The sequence below is a fragment of the Triturus cristatus genome, chromosome 2_2 (genome assembly GCF_964204655.1).
Source record: "Triturus cristatus chromosome 2_2, aTriCri1.1, whole genome shotgun sequence".
Classification (NCBI taxonomy): Eukaryota; Metazoa; Chordata; class Amphibia; order Caudata; family Salamandridae; genus Triturus; species Triturus cristatus.
The window spans coordinates 402,102,010-402,115,810 of record NC_140582.1 but is presented as its reverse complement, the minus strand read 5'-3'; positions in this window follow the sequence as shown (position 1 = coordinate 402,115,810).

Below are 13,801 nucleotides of genomic sequence, written 5' to 3'. Positions count from 1 at the left end.
GCATAGCTTCACGTAGCGCGACTCCGCGAACTACGCCCAGGGTTCATTTCTAAGGTTTTTTAAACCTATGTTGAGGTATAACCAAAGCTAACCATAACTTTATTTTAACCTTTGATTTGTTCAGTGACGTTTTTGCGTTTTTGGAGCCTTTGTCATATCTAACTGTTACTTACACTAACCTTACTTGTACTAACCTACAATTTATAGTCAAACTCAACTGCTCACACCTGTAGTCAATGAGTAGCAGGGGCAGGAGTAGTAGCAAGGGTAGGATTTCAGGGTTGAGTGTGGGTATTGACTAGAGCAGGGATTAACCTCCTCACAACTCTTTGCAGGTGGCAAATTAATGTAAAAAAAATGTTTGTCTTGTCCTTTTGGACCCTCCAACCCGAGCCAGGGGCTTACAGGATGCCATGATGCTAATGCTACGTCCTTTGACTCTTTTCAATCTATTTTTCGGGACTTGCAGACTGAAGCACTGAGCCCAATACTGGCAGCAGCAAAAATGCTTTCTTTTTGCAGTTAGTTATCATAGAGCTTTGGGTTTGTAACCCTGGCTTTAGATTTCACAAAACCAAAATGGCCACTGGGAGGAAAAAGCTTCCTTGTCCAATTAGGTTTGAATATATTTTTAATTTTGGGCTCACAGGAGGTTCACAAACCTAGGTTCACTGCCCTCCTGGATTGACAGTCCAAATATCTCCATAATTTAGTCACTTCATGCTTACCTTCCCCTCCGACGAACACCTGCACTTCCAGATCCAGGCCACCCGAAAAGCCACACTCTGAGGAACCCTTGTCTACAGACCCCCCGGCCCCTGAACGCCCCTTGCCACCACCATCATCGACTTCATCGCACCCCACGCCATCGCCTCAACAAACTACATTCTCATTGGAGACCTGAACTTCCACCTCGACAAACCCAGCGACCCCAACTCCAATATCCTTCGTGACAACCTCGTCAGCATCGGACTCAAACAACTCATCAACACACTGACCCACAGAGCAGGAAACACCCTCGACCCTATCTTCACGGCAGGAAATAGCTTCCAATTCAGCCACACAATGTAGCCGTCATGAACCGACCACCACTGCGTACACTTCGCCCTCAACAAACCAAAGGCACCTAAACCAGCCCCACTCCCACCACGAAGGAACTGGAGCCAGGTTACAGACGAGCAACTTAACTCCACCCTCACCCAAAACAACCACACCTGGGCACCCAACACAAACGACGCAAAAGACGCAGCCAGAGAACTCCACACCTGGATCTCCAACTGCGCAGACGAGCTTGCCCCGCTACGTAACCCTGACAGACAATGCGCCAGGAAAACCGCTTGGATCACCACCGCTCTCCAAGAAGCCAGACACACCTGCAGACGCCTGAAGAAGAACTGGAGAAACACAAAGACAACGGAAAACCACAACATCCTACAAGGAAGCCATGATGGACTACCACAACCAGATCAGAGCCACCAAGATTAACTTCATCCACAACAAAATCCTGGCCAACTCCACCAACTCCAAGGAAATTTTCAGTGTCATTCAAGAATTCACCAACCTATGCAGTGAAGCCACAGATATCACCCCATCCCAAGACCTATGCGAAAAGCTTGGAACCTATTTCCACCTCAAGATCAAAAACATTTACGACAACTTCATTGACCATCCACCAGGTGCAACAGATGGTCCCACGCCCCCCAGACACACCAGCCAGCCCACCATCTCCAACTGGACACCGATCATGGCCGAAGACACTGCCTCGAGCATGAAAAGCATCCACTGGGGGGCCACATGACCCCTGCCCCCTCACATCTACCACAGAGCCACCACCGCCATTGCACCCAAACCGGAATTGCACAGAAGTCAGACCCCTGCTCAAGAAGCCCACAGCTGACCCCACCGACCTCAGGAACTATCGGCCCATCTCGCTCCTCCCTTTCACAGCCAAAGTTGCAGAGAAAACAGTCAACAAGAAACTGACACAATTCATTGAAGAGAACGCTGTCCTTGACCCATCCCAATCCGGATTCTGAAGCAGGCACAGCACAGAGACCGCCCCAGATGACATCCGCACCCTCCTGGACCAAGGCCACTCCACAGCCCTCATCCTACTTGACCTATCAGTGGCCTTTGACACCGTCTCCCACCACACACTAGTCACCAGACTCCATGACGCAGGCATACAAGGAACAGCCCTGGACTGGATCCGATCATTCCTTACCGGAAGAAGCCAAAGGATCAGACTCCCACCCTTCCTCTCCGACCCCACGAAAATCACCTGCGGAGTCCCACAGGGTTCATCACTAAGCCCCACCCTCTTCAACATCAACATGGCCCCCCTCGCAGCCATCGTCCGACAACACAGCCTCAACATCGTATCCTATGCCGACGACACCCAGCTCATCCTCTCCCTCACCAAAGACCCCACCACTGCCAAACTCAACTTCCAGAAAGGAATACAAGATGTCTCAGTGTGGATGACCAACAGCTGCCTGAAACTCAATGCCGAGAAGACAGAATTCCTCGTCCCCGGTACCACCCCTCCTGCATGGGACAGCACCTGGTGGCTGACTGCCCTCAGAAGCCCACCTACCCCCTAAGACCATGCCAAGACCCATGGCATCGTACTCGACTCATCCCTCACAATGAAGCGACAGGTCAATGCCGTCACCTCCAGCTGCCTCAACACCCTCCGCATCCTCCGCAAGACCTTCAAGTGGATCCCCCTTGAGTCAAGGAAGACAGTCACCCACACACTCATCACCAGCAGACTGGACTATGGAAACACACTCTATGCCTGCATCAACAAGTCCCTACTCCGTAAACTCCACACAATACAGAACACCACCACCAGACTCGTCCTCGGGATACCCCGATACGAACACATAAGCCAACACCTACAAAGTCTCCATTGGCTTCCCGTGGAGAAAAGAGTCACTTTCAAAATCCTCACTCACGCCTACAAATACCTACACAACAATGGACCCAAATATCTCAACAACAAAATCAACTTCTACGTACCCAAAAGAAACCTCCGATCTTCCAACCTCGCACTGGCCAAAAACCCCCACATCCACAGAGCCAGAGCAGGCGGAAGATCCTTCTCTCACATTGCAGACAAGACCTGGAATGAGCTACCGGCAGACATCAGACGCGCCCTCCCCCAAACACCTTCAGGAAGACCCTCAAGACCTGACTCTTCAGCTAAACAGATCTGCGGACCCCCTTCAGTGCCTTGAGACCCTCACGGGTGAGTAGCACGCTTACAATTCCCTGACTGATTGATTGATTGAGGGGAAACACTTTTAAATGCTCTCACCCAATTAAGGGATTTAGCTGACACTTCCTTGAATACAATTCTATTTACATGCCTTCTGGTATTATTCCATTTAGCCTTTTTTTCTGTATGAGAAGCATAGAATTCTCTGGTAATTGAAATGGAAAATACCACTTTTGCCCTTTCAAACCTTTTTTGGGTCACCACTTGATGAATCTGCACAAAACTTGCCATCAGGAGCTCAGTGCACTTGTTAAATAATGCCAAAGTTATTGGGAAATAAAAAAAAAGTGAATTTGAATAGAAACTCTCACCTAAACAAACTAAACATATTGATTTACTTATAACTGTAGAGTCATTTGAGGAATCTGTACAGAATATAGTGCGCATATAGCATGTTTAGGGCAAATTGTATTATTTTCATATTTGTGCTGATTTATCTAGGAACTTTGTATAAACATTTTCAAACCTTTTTCTTGTTTAGTTTTCTTTTGATATGTCAGATTTTATATAAACCAATCAAGGGGGGGCAATAATATTTGATATGCAAATAATGCTGGTGCCTTTTCACAGTTCTAGATTAAATTTGTAAGGCCCTTTTCATGCTAAACCTACTCTTTGATACTGTTTAATGACTCAGCATAGTATTTACCTTGTTTTTAGCAAGTTAAGTCTAGTACAGGAATCTCACATTTTAGGCAGATCTGATTAAATATTAAAGATTTGCTCATATCTTTAGAGCTGTTTCATGGACTGGTATATATTTTGCAGACCCTTACCATGTTAACTTAATTTTCGTATACTGAGTTGCATTCAAATACACCAAGAGGGGCACGGTAAAAGGGAGGTCAAATACTGCATTCCTTTTCTAATACATTGAGGGCTGGTTAAGGAATCTTCATGGTATTGAAAGGCTGTAAGCAAGTTAAGATCTGATAATGGGAGCAAAGGTAAAGTTGCCATTCACACCAGGGTTAGGCCAGGCACCTTTTAATGCCTGTGGGCTGAAGGCCATTTCCAGCAGCTGTTGTCCATGGTGTGACTTGCATGCACTGTAGATTAGGTCATCAACAACATTATTCTCCATGAGAGTCCAAGCTCTTTTGAAGTACAAGTGGACCCAGCATGTTTCAACTGACCCCCAAGACCTCACCACCTTTCAACTTGTACATTTTTCCTATACTTTACTATGCTGAGATCTCCGGCCTAAATGCAGAGTATTCATATTGTAAAGTATACACAAAATGTAACAGAAATGCATATTTCAATTTTTTAATGAAAATTATGAATTTTCAATATTTGTTTTAAATATAGAACTAAATAAAAATGCTATTACACAATTATCCTAATTTTGAATTAAGCCTTAATATTTCATGAATGTAAATATAATAATTTACACTTACATTCTTTTTCTCCAATTTAAAGTAAAAAATATATATATTATGGAATACAGTTATTAAAAGAAATGTAAAGAATGTATTGAATGAAATTGAATTATATATAATTATATTTTAATAAATTATAGTTAATTTAATTTTAAATGCAAAGAGCTTATTCAAATGTTTGAAATTAAATTAAAAGTAATATTTTTTATGAATAAAGTTTATTTTTTCTAATGAAGTTACTTAGAACCATTACAGTTAACAATAACATATACAATATTGAAAGTTTCAAATTGAACAGGAATTCAAAGCACTTTTACAATTTGCAGAATGCCTTTACAAACATTAATCACATGAATTAACTTAAGAAACAGTTTGATGTGTTTCTCGAACTTGTGGCATCTGTCAAAACTGCTGTTCCAGATAACTCCTCCAGTGTCTAATAAAAGCAAAGTGCAACGTGCCATAAAAGATGAACCAAAGCCTAAGTTTTGCTCCTAAAACAGGGGCATAGTTTAAATGACAAATATATTGGAGCAGGCAACTGCTCCAGAGACTCGTTGACTAAGGCAAAATGGAAAGTACAATATCAGAAATGGCAGCAAGGGGGGGCGAGGCCAAGCAGCATGGCCGGCAGGACGTGAGCTTCTTCAGCTCCGGCCGATCAGCCGCTAAAATCCTGATTCCACCTTCTACTGGACGCCCGCAAGAATGCTCGGAGAGCGACTGAGGTCCCCCACACGTCGTGGGTGACTGGAGGCTTTGTGGGCTTCGTTAGTGGTCTCCTGCTGCCTGGAGAGGCTCCAGACCCGCCTGCCTGGTGGGTCGCGATCACGCGAGCTCAGGGATGAGGCCTGCGTCTCCCTGAGCGCTGCTCGGAAGTGGTGTAACCTGATCTGATCGCCTCTGTGTGCCTGGCTGTGGTGGTGGGGGTGCCCGACGCGATCTGGGATCCCTCGGAGCTGGTCAGAAGCGCTGATGACCATGTAGGACTGGAGCGGCTGAGGAGACACGAGGAGCGTGAAGCGGCGCCCCTCCCCCCGACTGCGGTGGAGCTGAAAGCGGCGATGGCATTCGGCAGTGCTGGTGCTCTTCAGCTGTGTGGGCGCGGTGCCTGATCCCGCTGGGGACTGCCTGGGGACCTGCCTGGATAAGCAAGATCGTTCGCCCCTGTCTCCCTCCTGGGCGGTGGTGACCGGAGGCAGATTGCGCTGTGAGGAGATTGCAGGAGAGGTCGGCCGGGAGCTGGGGTTCGCCGGCGGCTGCCCGGGAGAGAGTGAGGTTCGTGATAACTCTATCCCTGAAATGCTGTGGTGAGTCGAGCTAGAAGGGGGCGCGTGTGCGGAGGAGCACGGTGCCGATGACTGCCTGGGGGTCCTGTCTGCGGGGTGCCTGTGGTCTGGCTGGAAGGTGTCTGATGGCCCCCTGGTCGGCGGGGATCCCCCTGCCGTCGCTAGATGTGCTGTCGCTTTGGGGACAGTGGCTCTGAGGGCCTATTAGACGAGTCGTGGCTGTTGTGTGATGGGGCCGAAGATCTGCGCTGCGTTGAGGGATGACCACAGATTGGGCCTGCGGCTGCGGACCTGCCCGTGTACGGAGCACCAGCTGCTGATCCCTGGGTATGAAGAAGGAGGATTGCAGCTTGGTGGGCGGCCTGCGGGCTCGGGGGGACTGAGTGCCGTGGGGGTGCTGCCGCCCCGGATGCCCTCCCCTGGTACCTCTGGTGTAGTTGTTCTCCCTGGGCCCAGCTGCGGTTTGCGGAGTGGAGTGGATTAGCTGAGGACTGGGGGCAGTGACGGGGTCCCTCCTCTGGGCCCGGAAGACGCGGTGTACAGGTTGGAAGAAGGTGTGGGAACCTGTGGTCACCTGCTACTGGGGCCCCTGTGCTGACGCTGAGCTACGAGAGGGGAGGGGTGTGGTGGAGACCTGCGGAATCGGCCCTCTGGACAGTGGGTACCTTCGATAGAGCTGTGACCACTGATTTGTCGACATGGGCAAGCTTAGGCCCAAAACCACGGACACGGGACGTGACTCGGAGGATGCAGCGACAGACTTGCCGCAGAAGGCGGCTGGAGACCCTATACAGAAGCAGCTCCAAGAGATCTTAGCAGCCATTACGGACACTAAAGCCGCCCTTCACCAGGACATTACTACGGTGGCGGTTGGGCTGGGCCTCTTACGTGATGAGCACAAGAAGTTGGTGGGGAGGGTCAAGGAAGCCGAAACTAGCATTGCGGAGCTGCTCCCGGCCACCAAAAATACCGCCCAGCAGCTGCACGCTCTCACAGCAAGGGTGAACTCAGTGGAACGTAGAGCGGATGATGCGAAAGGCAGGAATCGGAGGAACAACGTCCGAGTGGTAGGCCTGCCGGAGGGAGTGGAAGGGGCCGACATGGTAGCTTACCTAGAGTCATGGCTTAAAACAGTGGTGGCTCCTGAGGGGTTATCTGACTTTTATACGCTGGAGAGGGCCCATAGGGTCCCGGCAAGGCCACTCGAGCCGGGCAGGCCGCCGAGACCGGTGATTGCTCGCCTACTGCACTACCGTGACCGGGACTTCCTGCTACAGAGGGCGAGAATAGTGAGCCTCTTTACAGTGGATAATAGTAGAGTCACACTTTTCCCAGATTATACCCTGGAGGTGCAGCGCCGACGGGCCTCATACTTGGAGGTCAAGAAGGCAATGAGGAAGGAGAACTTGCAGTATGCTCTCCTGTTTCCAGCGCGGTTGCGAGTAACTCTTAAGGACACGTCTCACTTCTTTGACACTCCTGCGGAGGCTTGGAAGTGGCTGGAGAGGTACACGGGTGGCTTGGTGGCCGAGGATAGACACGTGATGTCAGCGCCTCGCGGTGGACTGACCGGCAGGCATGGGTTGCGTCGGCCGTGACGGGGATCCCGGACAGGGCCCTCTGTTGTGCAGGCGGGACTAGAGAGGGCGGCCGCTCTGCGGGCAGTGGAGTCTGTATCGGGCTCTGCTAGCCCGCCTTTGAACACTGGGGAGGGGGATCTGATGAGGACTCTGCAGAAAGTGGAACGGATTCATCTACTGTTAGTAGCACGAAACTCCCGGTGATTACACCCCAAAGAGTAGAAGAGATAATTTGACCCTGGGGTGGTGCGGTTGGGACGGAGCGGGTGCCTAGTCGACAGTCGCTGACTGTGTGCGGGATGGGGCGAGCTTGAGAAGGTAGCCTGGTTATACGCGGCTGGCGCCATCTGATTGGTTGCAGAGCCGGCTCTGCGATGGCTGCGAACACCCTTACCTCTGAAGTAGTCAGGGGATTTTGCTTAGTTGTTAACGTTTGCATTTTTGTTTGGATGGGCGCTAGTTTTAAAGTAACTGTCCTTGGGAGGGGGGTATGTGAGTTGGGGTATGTTCACCAAGGTTTCTGGCATGACACTTGTGATTTATTGATGAGGCGCCAGATATATCAGGTTCCATGGGGTCACTGAATGACTTAAGGTGTATAACATGGAATGTTAGAGGGCTGCACACCATGAGCCGACGACATAAGGTTCATGCCTATCTGGTGCGGAGGGAAGTACAGATAGCATTCCTACAGGAGACGCATATAACGGGCTCAGAGGGACTAGCGCTGAGGCGTAGATGGAGAGGTCAGGTTTACCATACTTCGTACTCTGCATTTGCACGCGGAGTGTTGGTGTGGATAAGAGCTGGGGTCCCTTTTCAGATGACGCAGCAATTTGTAGACCCGGAAGGGCGATATGTTGTAGTGCAGGGTCGCCTGGATGGGAGGGATGTTACATTGGCCAGTATTTATGCCCCGAACACTGAACAGTAGGCCTTTTTTACTTTATTGTCCCGTAGGTTGGCTTCTTGTTTGGCTGGTCCAATCATGCTCGGGGGCGACTTCAACTCAGTGACAGATGTTGCCCTGGATAGATCTCATCCCCCACTCCTGACAGCATCATCTGTAGCGATAGCTTGGGCCCGAGGGACATGGCAATCGCGTTGGGCGTTGGTGGACACATGGAGGGAGCATCACCCAGGCGAGAGGGACTATTCCTTTTTCTCCCCGCTACATGAGTTGCATGTTCGGATAGATGCGATGCTGTGCTCCCCTGATTTACATGCGGTTCAACATAGTGAATACTTGACCAGAACGATTTCAGACCATAACCTTCTGTTGCTGAGATTATGTTGGGTCCAACAGCGTTCAGCGATTCCGACGTGGCGCCTGAACCCGGAGTTGCTGGAGGATCCGGTCTTTCAAGTGGCGATTGGGGAAGGGCTGGCCCAGTACTTCTGAGAGAACGCTGGTTCCGCTTCCTCATTAGCTGTAGAATGGGACGCGTTTAAAGTGGTAGTGAGGGGACTATGCATAGCTCAAAAGATAGGGGTCCGAAAAGTTCTTCTTCGGGATATAGAGACTGCGGATCAACGACTGCGTGAATTAGAGCGTGCTCGCCCGGAACACCCAGAGGGGCAGAGAGAAGTGATGGATGCTCGGGAGGCAGTGGCGGTGGGGGTTGAGAAGTTAAGGTGTTATGATTATAGGAAGCATTTGGTGCGCGCCCACGCAGAGCGTGACAAATCTGGTACGTTGTTGGCCTGGCTTGCAAACCCCTTACGACAGGCGACCCCTATATTGGCGATTGACGATCGAATCGAGGGGGTGTGTTACACCCAACAGGGCATTAATCGTCTTTTTGCTGGATACTATGAGGAACTGTACTCCAGTAGAGTGGCCTTAGACGAGGGCCGATTGGGGGAATTCTTAACTGGGGGGGACCTGCCAACCCTTGACAGAGCGGAAGCGGATGTGTTGGGTCACGAGATCACGCCGGGGGGAGTGCGGGGCCCAATCGAACACATGGCGCGGAGGAAGACGCCAGGGGTGGATGGTTTACCGATCGAGTTCTATGCGTCGTACGTCGAGATGCTGGCCCCTCGGTTGGTGACTCTTTACAATGAAGCATGGAGGATGGGCCGGCTCCCTGCCACGACGCGAGAGGTGCTTATAATCCCGTTATTGAAGCCTGGGAAGGCCCCCTCTGATGTAGCTGCCTATCGGCCGTTGTCTATGCTTACCACCGATTATAAGATATTGAGCCGAATCTTGGCCTCTCGTCTCTTGCCGTATATGACCCGACTGGTTCATGCGGACCAGGCGGGGTTTATCCCCAAGCGTACTACGGCGGGTAATGTTCGCCATCTGATACGTGTGTTGGAGGCCGATATGTATACATCGCGCAATGCTGCCATATTTTCGGTTGATACAGAAAAGGCCTTTGATAGCCTCGAGTGGCCCTATCTATTCCAGGTCCTGCGTGTTTTTGGGCTGGGGGAGCGGTTTGTAGCTTGGACGGCGTTGTTGTATAAGGGTACTACGGCCAGAACTAAATCAGGGGGTTTAATATCACCTCCCTGTGCGGTGGGTAGGGGGACGCGACAGGGGTGTCCTCTATCCCCGCTATTGTTTGCATTGGCCATAGAGCCGCTGGCGGCCCAGGCCCGAACGGGGAGTTGGTTTAGGGGACTTCAGGTACATGACAAAACTCATTATATAGCTCTGTACGCGGATGATCTCCTTTTGTTCTTAGCTCATACTAAGGGAGAGTTGAAGGGAGCCAAGCGCCTGCTTCAATGTGTAGAAGAATTGGCAGGACTGAAAGTGAATTGGACAAAATCAGGGCTTTTCCCCACTTCCAGGACAGCTGAGGGGCCTCGCAGTGCGGAGGGAGTGCAGTGGGACTACACCTGTATGACCTATCTGGGGACACGTATTTACCATGACCAAAAAGACTTGGTAGAGGGGAACATCGGTAGGGCGATACGGGGTCTGCAGGGCAGTATGGATTTTTGGAAGACGTTGCTGTTGTCCCTGATGGGGAGAGTGGCGCTCCTCAAGATGGTGGCACTCCCCCGGTTGCTATATTATTTCTGGACCCTTCCGGTGTGGATCCCTGCGGCGACATTTAAGAGACTTCAGCAGATGATAATGGGGTTCTTATGGCTTGCTGGCAGATGTAGGGTAGCCTTGCACACGTTGATGAGACCACGGGGGAAAGGGGGGTTAGCAGTCCCGGATTTGGAGACCTACTATTTAGCCGCTCAGTTACAGTGGTTGACCCAGGCGGTGGCTAGAGAGTTTCGGGGGGGTAGGGGAAAATCCAAGGGGGCGGATTTCAGCATGCCTCCTATCCGGGATTATCTTGCAACAGCCGATGCGTCTCGGGGGTCTCCCTAGTGAGGTACGGACCTTCAGATTATGTTGGAATAGGAGTCAACAGAGGGCGCGGATCATGCGCCGGTATGCGCCAGAGATCCCGTTGTTGATGTGTCAGCAGTTGCCCCATGGGGGCAACTGGTCGGCACTTGCACGGTGGAAGGATTCTGGATTGACGACTGTGGGGGATCTATATGAAGACAATGCACTGTTGCCCTATGAGACACTCCGCGACCGGTTCGATCTCCCTCGTGGGGATTACCTACTGCACGCGCCGCTGGTGTCGGCTATTCAGCGTCGGTGGAGGGGAGGGTTGTCTGAGCCTGGAACATCCATGGCCTGCCAACATGTGGTACTGGCGGCTGGCACCATTAAAGCGGTCACGTGTTTATATCGACGGATGTCCTGCGAAAGGTTAGGCCCCCTCGTTAGGTTGAAGCAGCATTGGGAGGAGGATATTGAGGGCGAAATACCTGATAAAATATGGGCTGAGTTGTTGGGGAGGCCCTGGAAATGTTCTCGAAACGCCCGATTCCAGCAGATCCAACTTTTCATATTGCACAGGGCTTACCTTACTCCTGTTAAAATTCAACAGTATTTTCACACGCTTACGGCGATTTGTCCTAGGTGCAGAGGGGGCTGACTTTCGCCACATGCTGTGGAGTTGCCCTCGGATAGGGGCCTATTGGCAGGAGGTGTGGTCCTTACTATGCGAAGTCTCGGATAGGGAGGTTGAATTTGGTATCGCTCCTTGCCTGCTGCACTGGTTTCCCCACACCTCGAAGACTAAAATAACTAGTAAATTTATAGATCTGGGGTTGGTACTGGCCAAGCGGGAGATTACAGCTAATTGGAAGGCGCAGCGAGGCCCGCGATTGCAGAAGTGGAAGGCGGAATTCATTAGGTGGGCGGAATGTGAAATGGCTCTTAGGTTACAGGCGGCTACTCGCGCTCAAAGCGATAAGGCAATGGACTCGGCCCGAGCCTGGAGAGCGTTAGCAGAACTCCTGAAATCCATAGATTCTGATGTTGAGGAAGGATCGGAGATTACCGATCCGCAAAACATACCCTCCTCTGGGCCTGGTTAGAACGATTCTGGGAGAATGGATGGTTGTTCTAGTCAGCTTGTCAGTAGTCCTGAACTGGGAAAGTTTGCAGTGTACCTTACAATTATAACAGATGTAAGTATGAGCAAAACCGAAGACCTTATTCTGTATCCACTCAACAAGTCATGCCAGGGGAGTTGTGGGAATGGGGGGTAGGAGGGAGGAGGGGATGTAACATGGGGTAGGTTTTAGGATTCTATGTACTTTTATCTTATTGAGATATGGAACTTCCGAGTGCACTCACTGTTATTCGCATTGTTACGTTGCATCTTGCTATGAAAAGAAGATGGTACAGTTAGTGGGTGGTGTATCACAGGATGTTACAATGTGTAAGGACAACGTTGACTGTAAACCATAGATCACGAAAAGTCTTGAGTGTACAAGGAGTATTGTGTATTAGGGTACTGGTATGTGAGCGGAAGCTCCTGATTGAAGTGCTCCTGAAGTATTGTACAAGGTTAATCAATAAACATATTTTACAAAAAAAATCAGAAATGGCAGCAAGATTTCATAAACAAATTCAGTTCTAAGCAAGAAGAATAAAGAGCGCCGCTAAGTCCCACCTAATGTCATGTGTTCCGTGTATGGCCCATTGTAGTTTTTCCAATGTTAGCGAGAACATGAAAATAACTGCAAGTTTTGTGTGAAAGTACAATGTGGCACAAAAATAAGCATGTTTATATAGTAACGTGTGCAAAGCTAATGCAGCTTATATCGTGCACAGTTATCCACACAAGTGAGGTATCATCTTACTCGGGAGACTGATGGGAATGCTGGGTGGTAGGACATGTGTGCTAGCGCAGTGATCCCAGACAGAAATGTGAGGATAATGTGATTGGTTAACTAAATTTGAAGTTTGCAGGGGATTCTGCGTAGGAAAACGTTGGGGGATCCATGCAAGCGATACCTCACTGGACTGCCCCTGGTATCTGATTTTCAGATATGTCTGGGTTTGATAGGTTTCCCTAGAAGGCCATCAACGCCAAGAACAAAAAAAAAGTTCCCCCCTTGCAAAACCAGTTTTTTCGGTAATAGATCATTTTGATGTCTTTACCATATATTTTGGGCCCTTTCCTGCCACGGTACTTGGGCCACCCACACAAGTGAGGTACCATTTTGATCAGGAGACCTAGAGGAAAGCTGAGTGGTAGGAAATTCGTGTCAGCCCGGTAATCCCACAACTTTCTCACACAGAAATTTGAGAAAAATGCGATTTTTTCAGCTACATTTGAGGTTTGCAGGATTCTGGGTAACAAAGTCTTGGGGGATCCAAGCGAGCTACACCTTCCTGTACTCCTCCAGGTGTCTAGTTTTCAGAAATGTCTGGGTTTGGTGCGTTTCCCTAGATGGCAACCAAGCCCGGGACCAAAAACGCAGGTGCCCCCCCCTTGCAAAATTAGGTCATTTTGTGATAGATCATTTTGATGGGCCCGATTCACAGAATTAACTTAAGACTAAATCCTAAACTTACTACTTTGTGGTATTCACAGAATGCACTTACTACTTTTGGTATTCACAGACTGCACTTACTACTTTTGGTATTCACAGAATGGATTTACGACTACTAACTTTACGTCCGCACTCGGGCCGGAAATTCCGACCCGGAGGTGGAGCTTCTGGCCCGGAGGCGGAGCTTCCGGCCCGGAGGCGGGGCTTCCGGGCCAGAGGCGGAGCTTCTGGCCCGGAGGTGGGGATTCCGGCCAGTGGCAGAGATTTAGCCATGGCTGAAATCTCCACCTCCGGGCCGGAAGCTCCGCCTCTGGGCCGGAAACTCCGCCTCCGGCCCGGAAGCCCCACCTCCGGGCCGGAATTTCCGGCCCGAGTGCGGACGTAAAGTTA